Raw genomic sequence first — 13,516 nt, 5'->3', positions numbered from 1 at the left:
GGGAAGGTAATAAAGTGATAGGGAATAGCCAGCATGGATTTGTGAAGAACAAGTCATGCCAAACTAACCTGATAGCTTTCTTTGATAGGATAACGAGCCTTGTGGATAAGGGAGAAGCGGTGGATGTCCTATACCTAGACTTTAGTAAGGCATTTGATACGGTCTCGCATGATATTCTTATTGATAAACTAGGCAAATATAACTTAGATAGGGCCACGATAAGGTGGGTGCATAATTGGCTAGGTTGTATCAACAGGTGTGTTGTAAGCAAAACTCGTGAAGTCATTCTGCCGCTCTACTCTGCACTAGTTAGGCCTCAGCTGGAGTACTGTGTCTAGTTCTAGGCGCCACATTTCAAGAAAGATGTGGAGAAATTGGAAAGGGTACAGAGAAGAGCGACAAGAATGATTAAAGGTTTAGAGAACATGACCTATGAAACCAGGCTTCATGAACTGGGCTTGTTTAGTTTGGAAAAAAGAAGATTAAGGGGGGACATGATAGCGGTTTTCAAATATCTAAAAGGGTGTCACAAGGAGGAAGGAGAAAATTTGTTCCTCTTGGTTTCTGAGGACAGGACAAGGAGTAATGGGCTTAAAGTGCAGCAGGGGAGGTTTAGATTGGACATTAGGAAAAAATTCCTAACTGTCAGGGTGGTCAAATATTGGAATAAATTGCCAAGGGAGGTTGTGGAATCTCCCTCTCTGGAGATATTTAAGAACAGGTTAGATAGACATCTGTCAGGGATGGTGTAGACGGAGCTTGGTCCTGCCTTGAGGGTGGGGGGTTGGACTCGATGACCTCTCGAGGTCCCTTCCAGTCCTATTATTCTATGATTCTATGATTCTATGCGTCCACATCCTTCCTGTAGTGCGGGGGCCCAGAATTCTTGCCAAGTTCAAACTAATGGTTCTTATTAGTCTTTAAGATGCTACTAGACTATTTGTTGATTTTTAAGTTTTTCATGTTATAGACTCACTTGGCTACCCCTCTGAAGCTTATTAAAGACTGTTAGGACTAAATGGGTGTGTCTAGACTACAGGGTTTTGTCGACAAAAGTGGACTTTTGTCAACAAAACTAAACCTGCGTCTACACTACCGCTGAGTTCTGTCGACATAACGTCGACAGAACTCAGCAGTTTTGTCGACGCTGGTAAACCTCATTTTACGACAGAAGGCATTATTACATCTAAACTGTCCTTTGCATCCACACTGTTATGTCGACAAAGCAGCTTGCTTTGTCGACAGAACTGAATGTAGTCTAGACGCTCTTTGTCGACAGAAGCTTTGTCAACAGTATCTGTCAACAAAACCCTATAGTCTAGACGTACCCAATATGTGCACCGGGAGAGCTTAGGCTCTCCAATGACCTATGTGTATTTTACGAGGCAGAAGTAATACCGCAGAGGGGTAGATTCACTGTCATGTTCCCCAGAGCACTGGTCAGAAGCCTGTCGTGGAAGCTCCTGGAGTTCGTCTGGAGGCTGGTGTTCACCTGCACACTCCGAAACAGGTTCACACTCAACATTTGTACCAGTGCAATGAAAAGATTGAATTAAATTAGTGCAGCCCCTGGTGTGGGCCTAGTGACTCTTGTAGGAGAGTTGTTGGTCAGAAGCTATACCGGTAAAAACACAGTTAGGAGTGGTCCCAGCCAGTGACAGCTCCCGGGAAGGTCTGTGAGAATCACGCACCCACAGACATCTGGGCCTGCCCCCTCTCTCTGGGCATCACAACCTGGAGCACAGGGTCAGTGTCACTCATGTTAGGCCTGGGTACCCTTCCCTCCTGACAGAGGGACCCCAGGTGACAAAAGCGACGAGGAGTCCTGTGGCACCTTAGAGACTAACTGCAGGCCAGAATCAGGCTAGAGATGACGAGGTGGATCCAATCAGGGAGGATGAGGCCCACTTCTAGTAGCTGATCTGGAGGTGTGAATTCCAAGAGAGGAGAAGCTGCTGTTGTAGTTAGCGAGCCATTCACAGTCTTTGTTTAATCCAGAGTTGATTGTGTCAAACTTAAAGATGAACTGTAGCTCAGCAGTTTCTCTTTGAAGTCTGGTCCTGAAGTTTTTTTGCCAACAATGCCCCACTGCTATATACATCGGCCAAACAGGACAGTCCCTACGTAAAAGAATCAATGGACACAAATCTGATATTAGGAATGGCAACATACAAAAACCTGTAGGGGAACACTTCAATCTTCCTGGACACACAATTGCAGATCTAAAAGTAGCCATCCTGCAGCAAAAAACTTCATCCTCTCTGATTGGATCCACCTCGTCATCTCCAGCCTGATCCTGGCCTGCATATTTATTCCTGCCTCTGGAAATTTCCACTACATGCATCTGACAAAGTGGATCTTTGCCCACGAAAGCTTATGCTCCTACACTTCAGTTAGTCTATAAGGTGCCACAGGACTCCTCGTCGCTTTTGCGGATTCAGACTAACACGGCTACCCCTCTGACAGGTGACAAAGCCACTCTTACCTGTCCCAGCCACCTCTTGCCTCCCCCTCACTCCCTCAATCATGCTGCAGGGCAGGGCAGCTGGGCCAAAAGTGACTGTCACTGCAACCCCACTCGGTGGGTCACAGCACCTGGAGCAGGAAGTCAGGCCCAGCCCCTCGGGACAGGAACCAGAGCATCTCCTGATGCCCTGCACCCATCCCCTCTGTTACTCTGGTGCTCAGCCTCTCACCTTCTCCGGCCCCTCCCCTCACAGACCAACAAGCTTCAGTCTCAATAAGACCCCTCTTGCTTCTCTATTGCCACCCCATTCCCTGTCGTCCCTACGCTCGTTGATGGGGATGGTTACAGTTGCTGTGCAGTTTCCCTCCTCCAGCTTCATCCCAGACTCTCTAATCTGGCTTCTGCCAGCTGCACGTCACCAAAGCTGCTCTCAGCAAGGTCTGTGATGACCACTGCCTGGCCAAAGCTCAGAACCAGGACTCCAATCACCCACCCCTCAACTAGCTCCCTGCCTTCAGCACCGTCAGCTGTGCTCTTCTGGAAACCTGACTTCCCTGGCCATCTGCAATCTCTTCCTCTTCTCCCACCCCTCTAATCACTCGCTCAGAGTGTCTGCCAGAGGGTAAGCCTCTCTCTCCCCACCACCTCCTTTCTCTGAGGGTAGCCCAAAGCTGGGTCCTCATGCCCCTCCCCTTTTCACTCCACACTTTGTCTCTGGTCAGTCTGAACTGCAAATATGACTATACCTACCAGCCCTATGCCAGCAAACCAGAAATGGACATCTGCTCCTGACCCATTTCCTGTGGCCCAGATTAAAACCTCCTCCCAGACTCACAATACAACAACAAAGGAATGGCCACATTGGGTCAGACCAAATGTCCATCTAGACAGGAGTGGGCAATAATTTTAGATGGGGGTGAAGGGGTGATTCACAAATTTCTGAAGTGGCTACAGGCTGCCTTGGAAGGGGTGGGGCCTCGAGCAGAAGGGGTGGGGCCAGAACACTTCCATTCTCCCTTCACCCACAGACCCTGATTGGCCTTCGGGTGGGCAAGTGTGTGAAGTCTTTGCCTCCTCTGGGTATGTCTACACTACCCTCCTAGGGTACGTCTACACTACAGCGTTAATTCGAACTAAGCTAATTCGAACTAACGCGTCTAGAACTAAAAACTAGTTCGAATTAGCGTTTTGCTAATTCGAACTAGCAAGTTCACATTGAGTGGACCCTGAACAGGGCTTAAGGATGGCCGGAAGCAGTGCCGGCAGGGCATCAGAGGAGGACTTAGAGCATGGAGATGCTGTCTCAGGCTAGCCGAGGGCTGCGCTTAAAGGGTCCCGACCCCCACCCCGGACACACAGTTCTCAGGGGTGCCCCGCTTGCAAAGAAGTTCTGGCTTGGAGTGCCCGGAGTACCCACACCGGGCACATCACACTACTCGGCCATCAGCCTGGCTGCACTTGCCGCAGGCTGCCATCTGGGGAGAGGGGGCAATCGGGGGGCTGGAGGAGAGCTTCCACCCCCAGAAGCCCGCAGAGTCAGCCCAGTCCTCCCCATCGGGGGCTCGTACCCCATTCCTCCCTCACCTCCTTCCACTTACCCTTCCCTAGCCCCCCTTCTTATTGATGTACAAAATAAAGATAACGTTTCTTCCAACATTGACTCTGTCTTTATTGAACAAAACTGGGGGAGACTGGGAAAAGGAGGTGGGAGAGGGGAAGAGAAAGGCTGGGAGAGGGGAGGACAACTAACATGATCAGGGGTTGGGAACAGGTCCCAGATGAAGAGAGGCTACAGAGACTGGGACTGTTCAGCTTGACAAAGCAAATAGTTAACCTGCGGAACTCCTTGCTGCAGGAGGCTGTGAAGGCTACAACTAGAACAGAGTTTAAAGAGAAGTTAGATAAAGTCATGGAGGTTGAGTCCATGGAGTGGTATTAGCCAGGGGGTAGGAGTGGTGTCCCTGGCCTCTGTTTGTTGAAGGCTGGAGATGGATGGCACGAGATAAATGGCTTGGTCATTGTTTCGATCCATCCCCTACAGGGTCCCTAGTGTTGGCCACTGTCGGCAGACAGGCTACTGGGCTAGATGGACTTTTGGTCTGACCCAGTACGGCCATTCTAAGCTCAGGGTCGGGGGTTTCACTAGACCACCCTGATTTTCATGCAAACCTGCTTCTGGATGGCCAGGCTGGCAGCTCTCCTGCCCTAGACGGCCACTTTCCTGTGCCTAGCGCGGAGATCGTGGACGAGGTCCACGATGTCCGCACTAGCCCAGGCAGGTGCCTGCCTCTTGCGGTCCAGGGCAAGCTCCCGGGAGCCGCCAGCCTGGTCCTGGGAAGAGGGGGTGGGCTGGGGGGCATCTGGTGGCTGGCTTGAGCCGTGCCAGGTGCAGGGTCTGCTAGCTGAGTGCTGGCAGGCTTGCACCTGGCACGGGCACCGTAGCCAGCCCGTGCCCCTTTAAGGGGTCCGGGGCCGGGAAGGGGGCATAGAGTTTCCCTGGTGTTGGCCAGAGTGGCCACCAGAGAAACCTGGGGAGGGCTAGCCTCCCACTAGTTCGAATTAAGGGTCTACACACCCCTTAATTCGAACTAGCTAGTTCGAACTAGGCTTAATCCTCGTAAAATGAGGTTTACCTAATTCGAACTAAGCGCTCCGCTAGTTCGATTCAAATTCGAACTAGTGGAGCGCTAGTGTAGCGCCTATTAAAGTTAGTTCGAACTAACGTCTGTTAGTTCGAACTACCTTTGTAGTGTAGACATACCCCTAGTTCGAACTAGGAGGGTAATGTAGGCATACCGCACTTGCAAATGAAGCCCGGGATTTGAATTTCCCAGGCTTCATTTGCATAAGCGGGGCTCCGCCATTTTTAAATCCCCGCTCGTTCGAACCCCGTGCCGCGCGGCTACACGGGGCACGAACTAGGTAGTTCAAACTAGGCTTCCTAGTTCGAACTACCATTACTCCTCATGGAATGGAGGAGTAACGGTAGTTCGAACTAGGAAGCCTAGTTCGAACTACCTAGTTCGTGCCCCGTATAGCCGCGCGCCACGGGGTTCGAACGAGCGGGGATTTAAAAAAGGCGGAGCCCCGCTTATGCAAATGAAGCCCGGGAAATTCAAATCCCGGGCTTCATTTGCAAGTGCGGTATGTCTACATTACCCTCCTAGTTCGAACTAGCGGGGTAGTGTAGACATACCCTCTCTTCCCAGAGAGAACTGCCAGCTGTTCAGAACAGCTGGCAGCTCCCTCTACGCGCCTGCGCTCCTGACGGCGAGAGGAGACTTTGCGTGCTCCTCCTTCCCACAGATCAATCAGGGCCTGAGGGCAGGGGAAGGACGCAAAGTCTCTCACTTCCTGCTCCCACCCTGCAAGGGGAGTGCAGCACTTAGAATGAACTTCATATGCTTCCCCGTTCCCAGGCCTTCATTGGCCTGGGAATGGGGGAGTGGCAGGGCATCTACAGGCTGGATTAACCACTTGGTGGACCAGATCACGCCCACAGAAGCTCTATTGCCCCTCTTGATCTAGACCATTATCTAGGACTGAGGACTAACCTAGTGCGAACAGACAGACGATCCTGAAGATGTGTGCCTCATGCACCTTTCCTGTCCATTCAATGCTGATGTCAGTGGAACAGCCCTTGTGATCCCTCAGTTCCTGCAGCACCATGGAGAAGTGCCCTTGCAGTGTATATACTCTGTGGCAAGGTGGTTGGGAGACAAGATGGGGATGTGCATTCCATCCATCGCCCCACCACAGTTGGGGAACCCCATCTCAGCAAAGCCCTCCACAATGGCACCCACGTTTCCCAGAGTCACTGCCCTCCATAGCAGGAGAGTATTGATTGCCTTGTCCACTTGAATCACTACAGCCCCCACTGTAGATTTCCCCCCTCTGAATTTACTCCCAGCTGGCTGGTAGCTATCTGGTGTTGCAAGCTTCCAGAGGGCAACTGCTACTCGCTTCACTGCCAGAGTGGGTCTCTGTCATGGCTCAATCCCCCAACCTGACACTCTGTGTGCAGAGATGGGTCCGCTACCTGAATAATCTCTGCAGAACCTGTCTCTGTGATTCCCAGAGACAAACTTACTCGATCTCTGATTACTGAGATCCAAAAAAGACAAGACTGGTTCCGGCTGAACCCACCCAAGTGATTCCAAGAAAATCAGGGAAGAGATCACTTGGAAATCCCCTCCCTAAGGCACAGCTCCCCTCTGGCCCAACCTCCATTTTGCTTGGCATTGGGAAAACAAACAGAAGGAATCCACAGACAGCAATGGAATCTTTCCTTGTGACTAGGCAGTGAGTCCTAAGGACACAACAATCAACCAATAGTGGTTAATTAGAAAAGAAACAATCTTTTATTATTAAAACAAAACTACTGCTGCAAGCATAGTAAATTGACTAGGTGGTAAATAGCCATGAAATGACACAGACTCAGGGAAAGTCCCTGGGCTGTAATCCTTAGTTACAAAAGACAAAAACAATCACCCAGCTCAGACAATGATTTCCAAACAAGGAAAACGGTAAAGTGTGATGGACTATCTAAACTTTTCCCTACTTACACATTTCAAGGAGTCTGTTTTTGGAGAGAGAAGTGTCTCCCACTCCCCCAATCTCTGAGAGAAACTGTTCTGACCTCAAACAAAGAAGAGAGAGAGAAAAAAACGCCCAGTCCTAGTTTGATGTTACTACCTGCATTGTTATTGGCTAATTGCCCGAACCCACCCTAGCCAACATCTTTTCTAGGTCCCTGAGTTAGCCCCTTAGGGTATGTCTCCACTTCAGAGTTAGTTCGAACTAACGGACGTTAGTTCGAACTAACTTTCATAGGCGCTACACTAGCGCTCCGTTAGTTCGAACTTAATTCGAACTAACGGAGCGCTTAGTTCGAACTAGGTAAACCTCATTTTACGAGGATTAAGCCTAGTTCGAACTTACTAGTTCGAATTAAGGGCTGTGTAGACCCTTAATTCGAACTAGTGGGAGGCTAGCCCTTCCCAGCTTGCCCTGGTGGCCACTCTGGCCAACACCAGGCAAACTTGTCTGCCCCCCTCCTGGCCCCGGAGCCCTTAAAGGGCCACGGGCTGGCTACACAGTCTGTGCCAGTTGCAAGGCTGCCAGCACCCATGCCAGCAGACCCTGCACCTGGCACCTACGAGCCAGCCACCCGATGACACCCAGCCCTCCCCATCTTCCGGGACCAGGCTGGCGGCTCCCAGGACCCTGCCCGGGGCCGCAAGAGGCGGGCGCCCGCATGGTCTAGTGCAGAGATCGTGGACCTCATCGAGGTTTGGGGGGAAGCCTCCAATGTCCATGATCTCCGCACTAGCCACAGGAACGCGGCAGTCTATGGCCGCATGGCTGACAGCCTGGCCGCCAGGGGTCACCAGCGCAGCCGGGAGCAGGTGCGCTGCAAAATCAAAGACCTGCGGCAGTCCTACTCCCGGGCCTGCCTGCCAGGGGCTGACCCGGAGGCCTGCCCCCACTTCCAGGCTCTGGACCACCTCCTGGGAGCTCATGCCGTCCCTGCCCCCGGGACGTGATAGACCCCGGGGCAGAGGGACCGCTCCCAGAGATGGAGGAGGAGGAGGAGGAGGAGGAGGGCTCCAAGAGCCAGGAGCCTGCCGGAAGCCTGCCCAGGACCTGGGACCCCTGAGGCACCCCACAGAGCCACTCGCCTGTGTCGTCCGAGGCCGGGGAGGCATCCACATGTGAGTACCATCATGCTCCCCTTATGTGTACAGGGGGCTGGGGTGAGAGGGAGCCCAGGGACCGTGCGCCTGGGCCTTGCCCACCACGGAGCAGCAGCTGGGGATCCTGCAGGGGCCCTGGCCTTGCAGAGGGGAGCTGGGTTTCACACACCTGGGCCCCTAGGGTAATTGACCGCTGGTCTTGTTGCACCACAGCTGCAGCACCGGGGCCTGCAGGGCGCACCACCTCGCCTGCAGCAGCCGCCCACGCCTCAGGCCAGCAGGAGATCCAGGAACCAGGAGAAGTACCAGAGGCCGCACCTCCAGATCCTGGAGCAACAGCTCCGTCTCCAGGACCACTGGGTCCAGGAGGACCTGAGGCTGCGCCAGAGGAGTTTGGAGGCCCTGGAGGACAGGGCCGTGCCCTGCAAGGCCACCTCCAGAGCCTGCTCGACCGCTTCCTAATTCCTCCTGCTCCTGCTCCCCCTGCTCCCCCTCCTGCTCCCCCTCTTGCTCCCCCTGCTCCCCCTGCTCCCCCTGCTCCCCCAGCTCCCCCTCCTGCTTCCGCTCCTGCTTCCTCCACACCTCCTGTCCCTCCTGCCCCACCCTCCACAACCATTCCCCACTCGCAGTGTGGCGAGACGGGAGAGGCAGCCGGACTCCCACCCCTGAGCTTTCCTTTCCCTTCCTCCCTTCCCTCCCCTTCCAGCTCCCTCGTCCCAGGTTTCCCCCTCCCCTCTCCCACCCTCCTCCCTCCCTCCCCCCACCCCAGTTATGTGAAATAAACAAGTGTCTTTATTTGACAGTAGGTAGGGAGGGGAAAGGGGAAGGAGGGTAGGGTGGAAGAAGGCCCCAGTGGGGCATGCAAGGGAGAGGTCAGTCCTCCTCCTCCACCTGGAAGCTCTCTCGCAGGGCTTCCCAGATCCGGATGGTGTGGGGCTGACCGTAGTGTCCAGCCATGCGGTCAGCTTCAGCCATCCAGGCTGGCAGGAAAGCCTCCCCCTTTCGCTCACACAAATTGTGGAGCACACAACATGCTGCCACCACGGGAGGGATGTTGTGCTCGGCCAGGTCCAGATGGGTGAGGAGGCATCAAAAGCGGGCTTTCAGTCGCCCGAAGGCCCCCTCCACCACGATGCGGGCCCTGGTCAGCCTGGCATTGAAGGCCTGGTGGGAGGGATCGAGGTGCCCCATTTACTGCTTCATCAGCCACGGCTGCAGTGGGTAGGCGGCATCCCCCACCAGGGACACAGGCATGTCCACGTCCCCGACCCTGATGTGGCGGTCGGGGAAGAAGGTCCCGTCCTGCAGCCGCTGGCACACGGAGGAGTTGAGGTACACCCGGGCGTCGTGTGCATTGCCGGACCAGCCCATATTAATGTCCGTGAACTGTCCCCGGTGGTCACACACGGCCTGCAGGATCACGGAGAAGTACCCCTTGCGGTTGACGTACCGGGACGCCTGGTGTTCCGGAGCACGGATGGGGATGTGCATCCCGTCGATGCCCCCCCCCCCCCACAGTTGGGGAAGCCGAGGGCGCCGAATCCCTGGATGACGGCGTCCGGGTCGGCGAGGCGGACCACCATGCGGAGCAGCACCCGGTTGATGGCCTTGACCACCTGCGGAGAGACACAGCAAAGCGCCAATCAATGGGGCGCCCGGGTGGCTGGGAGCGTTCGTGCCCTGGCAGTGCCCCGTGCCCCACTCCTGGAAGCAACCCCCCTGGCGGCGTGTAGTACGACCGGGACAGACCGACCCCTCCGGTGCGGGGCGCGTTCGCCTCTTCTCACCCCCCCCCTTTGTCCCTGGGGCGGCCCATCCCCTCCTCGCAGCCCCCCCTCCTGCCCGGCGCAGTGGCCGACGAGTGCCATACTTGCATGAGCACCGCTCCGACGGTGGATCTCCCCACGCCGAACTGGTTCCCGATTGATCGGTAGCTGTCCGGCGTGGAGACCTTCCAGAGCGCTTTGGCCACCCACTTCTGGAGGGGGATGGCGGGCCTCATGCGAGTGTCCCTTCTGCACAGGGCAGGGGCGAGCCACTCGCAGAGCTCCAGGAAGGTGTCCCTCCTCATCCTGAAGTTCTGGGTCCACTGTCGGTCCTCCCAGCGCTCCAGGACGATGCGGTCCCACCAGTCGCTGCTGGTGTCCAGACGCCAGATGCGGCAGGGCATGCCGGTGCCGGGGCACCGCCACGCCTCCTCCACGGCCCCCAGGGCGGCCAGGCAGAGAGGCAGGGGGCTGACATGCACCAGGATGTGCAAAAGTCCTTTTCCAGGGGGCTGACGTGCACCCAGGTAGCCTCGAGCCATTGCTGGCAGGCTTGCAGCATCAAGTCCAGACAGTGCACCAGAAGGTGCAGGGCGAGCTCTGGCTCCATGTTGCCACCTGCGGCAGCGGCTCCGAAGGGAAGCACCGACACAGACGGGCACAGAGACCGACGCTTTGCTGTTCCTTGGCGAGGTTGGCAAGGAAGCAGGAAAAGCTGAGAACCGGCTGTCCAGGGGTCCCTTTAAGCACGAGCCTCAGATAGCCCCAGACAGCAGCCACACAAAGCAACTACTGACCTGATGCCCTGCTGGAACCGGTTTCAGCCACCCTTAAATGCCCCCTTGCGTCCAATCAGTGTGGATGCGCTAGTTCGAATTAGCAAAACACCAGGATTGGAGGGGGCAGGTCTTGCATTGGGGGGCATAGGTGATGCAGAAGATTGAGGGAAATCATGGGGCTCAGGGGAGCGAGGCTGGAGCAGAGGGAAGATGTGAGGGGGATACAATTTTACTTTGCAGAAGCTGCACTTTCCTTTACTTGCCCACTTCTTTGCCTCCCTCCCCAACTAGCCCTTTGGCTGCATTTTCCCCCTCGCACCTATTCTGCATTACTCCCCCAACTCCTCTCTCCCCCAGTCTTGCTCTCATACCCTCTGCCCCACACCTCTCCTGCCACCAAACTCCCTTCCAGGTCCTGCCCTCCTCACTCTGTCCTGCATCCCATTCACTGGCAGTTCTGTCCCACACATTGAACCCCTCATTTTTGTCCCCTCTGTAGAGCCCAAAGGGATCCCCAAAAACCACTAAATCCTGAACCCCAGAAAAGTAAAACTGACATATGGGAAACCCTGAACCTCAGTCCTCCCTGTCCCTTTCCTTCACTCCATAGGGCTAGAGCACAGAGGGGTGAGGTATCTCGGTTGGGGGTTTGGGGAAGAGGTTTTTTTTGGTTCTCACTTGTGCCATTCTGCAACTGATTTTTCTGTGGGGTGAGTGACTCCCAACCCAAAACAGGTTCTCCACTCCTGCCATAAAGAAATATTGAAACCTTTTGTTATGGACATAATATTTTACATTATTTAAACTGAAGTTTTAAATAATTCATAGTAAATCATAATTCAAAATGATCTGGACAAATTGGAGAAAACAGGATGAAGTTTAATAAAGACAAATGCAAAGTGCTCCACTTAGGAAGGAACAATCAGTTTCACACACACGGAATGGGAAGCGACTGTCTAGGAAGGAGTACGGCAGAAAGGGATCTAGGGATTATAGTGGACCACAAGCTAAATATGAGTCAGCAATGTGACCCTGTTGCAAAAAAAGCAAATATGATTCTGGGATGTAGTAACAAGACAGAAGAAGTCATTCTTCTCCTCTGGCCACTTATTCCGGAAAAGCAGCTGCTTTTCTGGAATAAGCTGCGAGCTGTCTACACTGGCTGCTTGCTTTTCCAGAAAAGCAATGACGATCTACTGTAAAATTGTCAGTGTTTTTCCGGAAAAACTATGCTGCTCCCGTTTGGGCAAAAGTCCTTTTCCAGAAAAACTGTTCCGGAAAAGGGTCAGTGTAGACAGCACAGTAGTCTTTTCCGCAAAAAAGCTCCGATCGCGAAAATGACGATCGGGGCTTTTTTCCAGAAAAGCGCAGCTATATTGGCCGTGGACGCTTTTCCAGAAAAAGTGCTTTTCCGGAAAAGCATCCTGCCAATGTAGACGCACTTTTTTCGGATATACTTATAATGGAAAACTATTCCGTTTCAAGCATTTCCGGAAAAGGGTGCCAGTGTAGACGTAGCCTAGGAGTATTGTGTCCAGTTCTGGGCACCGCATTTCAATAAAGATGTGGAGAAATTGGAGAGTTAAAAGTATTTGTGCAAAATCATGCCAGTTTAGACACAGCCATAGTGTTCTATGAGTCTGATTCTAAGTTTGATAAACCAACATGGGAAAGTTAAAACATTTATTCTAATTTAAGTTAAACTGTTCTCCCCGGCTGCAACACTAGCAAAATGGCTCAGGTGTAATTATGTAATTAATAGTGAGTTTTCATTGGCAACTGGTCGTCTGTGCACAGTTTTGCATTGTCACAGGCGGTCTACGCAGTGTGTGGGCTCTACCTTCCCACCCTGCCAGCCTGGCCCCACCCACACTCCTCCCCTCCTCCCCGAATGTCTGCTGCCAGTGTGCTGGGGGCAGAGTGTTTCTGGCCCTGAGTGCCCAGCTCCCTGTGTTCTGGGCTGGCTCGGGCCACACGCTGCCTCTCTCCCCACTGCTCCAGGGGCTGGGGAAGCTTGGGCCGGCTTGGGCCGTGTGGACACCTCCCTTCCTGCTACTCCCAGGGCCAGGGAGGCTTGGGCTGGCTCAGGCCATGCAGCTGCTTCAGTGTGCACTGCTCCAGGAATGCTGGGGCACACGCGTGTGTGCTCTTCCCCTCCTTACAGTGAGGGGGGGCACACTCACTTGTCACACTGCTCCTCCTCTTCCCCTCAGTGGAGGAAGCAGGGCAGTAGGTGGAGCTGAGGGCCTGCCTTCCCCAACCCCAGCTGCAGTGACTGCCCCTGGGTCCATAGTTAGACTTCTACGGCCTCTGTGTGGGTAACGGGGGGAAGGATGCAAAAAGGCTGCTTGCCATTGCTCTCAAGGAGAGGAGGGGGCATAGATTAGTGCATTATGGGACACTGAAGACATGCATCCAGACTCATCTGCTGCTCATTGTTGGTCCCAGCATGCACTGGGAGCAGAACCCAGAATGCAAAGGGGCACAGGCACTGCACAATAGCTACCCACAGTGCATCCCTCTCAAAGTCAATAGTAGCCTCTTTACTAGAGAGGCTCTACTTCAGAGTGTGTTGAATTCTTGCACACAGTGGGGATATACACACTCACCTTTACACAATCGGGTGGTAAGAAATCAACCATAATAAATTCAACCTAATTTCATAGTGGAGATGTGGGCTCAAAATCCCCCAAAAGCTAAATACATACATACAGGAACTGGGCTGTGCCCACAAAAGCTCATGATCCCATCTCCATGTTTTGTTAGTCTATAAAGCGCCACCAGACCATTGGTTTATTTTTTTCTGTA

At 53.8% G+C, this 13,516-nt stretch overlaps 1 protein-coding gene across 2 annotated transcripts in view; it reads left to right on the top strand.

The window, feature by feature from the left end:
• The window catches only part of LOC112545555 (stonustoxin subunit alpha-like), a 298,534-nt gene that overhangs the window by 158,689 nt on the left and 126,329 nt on the right, over positions 1 to 13,516 (top strand). The window lies entirely within an intron of this gene.

This window comes from Pelodiscus sinensis, chromosome 2 (genome assembly GCF_052426305.1).
Source record: "Pelodiscus sinensis isolate ZL-2025 chromosome 2, ASM5242630v1, whole genome shotgun sequence".
NCBI lineage: Eukaryota > Metazoa > Chordata > Testudines > Trionychidae > Pelodiscus > Pelodiscus sinensis.
This window is presented reverse-complemented; position numbering and strand designations above follow the sequence as displayed.